At 49.3% G+C, this 1,308-nt stretch overlaps 1 protein-coding gene across 1 annotated transcript in view; it reads left to right on the plus strand.

The window, feature by feature from the left end:
• The window catches only part of LOC107307547 (rho guanine nucleotide exchange factor 1-like), a 15,299-nt gene extending 14,180 nt beyond the window's left edge, over positions 1–1,119 (plus strand). The window contains exon 5 of the mRNA XM_015851059.1: positions 1,019–1,119. The gene's annotated coding sequence lies outside the window, so the exon portion shown is untranslated. The remainder of the gene's footprint in view (positions 1–1,018) is intronic.
• Positions 1,120–1,308: the final 189 nt, after the last annotated feature.

The following is a 1,308-nucleotide window of genomic DNA, read 5'->3' on the forward strand; positions in this document are numbered from 1 at the left end:
GGCCCCTATAACCCCTATGGGGCCCTATAGACCCTATAGGGCCATATAGACCCTATAGGGCCATATAGACCCTATAGGGCCATATAGACCCTATAGGGCCATAGAGACCCTATGGGGCCATATAGACCCTATGGGGTCCCTACTGTGTCCCTATAACCCCCATTGCCCCCATTGACCCCATTGATCCCATTGACCCTATTAACCCCATTGCCCCCATTAACCCCATTGCCCCCATTGACCCTATTGACCCCATTGCCCCCATTGACCCCATTGACGTTATAGTCCCCATTGACTCCATTGACCCCATTGGCCCTATTGACCCCATTGACCCTATAAACCCCCTTGACCCCATTGACCCTATTAACCCCATTGACCCTATTGACCCTATAAACCCCATTGACACTATTGACCCTATAAACCCCATTGACCCTATTGACCCCATTAACCCCATTGACCCCATTAACCCCATTAACCCCATTGACCCCATTGACCCTATTAACCCCATTAACCCCATTGACCCCATTAACCCCATTAACCCCATTGACCCCATTAACCCCATTGACCCTATTGACCCTATAAACCCCATTGACCCTATTAACCCCATTGCCCCCATTGACCCTATTAACCCCATTGACCCCATTCACACCATTGACCCTATTAACCTCATTGATCCCATTGACCCTATTGACCCCATTGACCCTATTGACCCCATTAACCCCATTGACCCCATTGACCCTATTAACCCCATTGACCCTATTGTCCCCATTGACTCCCTTAACCCCATTGACCCCACTGACCCCCTTAACTCCATTAACCCCATTGACCCCATTGACTCTATTGACCTCATTAACCCCATAGACCCTATTGCCCCCATTGCCCCCATTGACCCCATTGACCCTATTAACCCCATTGACCCCATTAACCCTATTAACCCCATTGACCCCATTGACCCCATTGACCCCAATACCCCCATTGACCCCATTAACCCTATTGACCCTATTGACCCTATAAACCCCAGATGAGGCGGAGGATCGTTCCCGTGTCCAGCAGGCGGCCGAATGCTGCAGGGAAATCCTAAATCACGTCAACCAGGAGGTTCGGGATATGGAGAATCTGATGGTACGACCCTAAATGACCCTAAATGACCCTAAATGGCCCTAAATGGCCCTAAATAGCCCCAAAACGGCCTTAAATGGACCCTAAATGACCCTAAATGGACCTAAATGGCCCTAAATGGACCCTAAATGACCCTAAATGGACCTAAATGGACCCTAAATGGACCTAAATGGACCTAAATGACCCTAAATG

The sequence above is a fragment of the Coturnix japonica genome, unplaced genomic scaffold (assembly GCF_001577835.2).
Source record: "Coturnix japonica isolate 7356 unplaced genomic scaffold, Coturnix japonica 2.1 chrUnrandom665, whole genome shotgun sequence".
Classification (NCBI taxonomy): domain Eukaryota; kingdom Metazoa; phylum Chordata; class Aves; order Galliformes; family Phasianidae; genus Coturnix; species Coturnix japonica.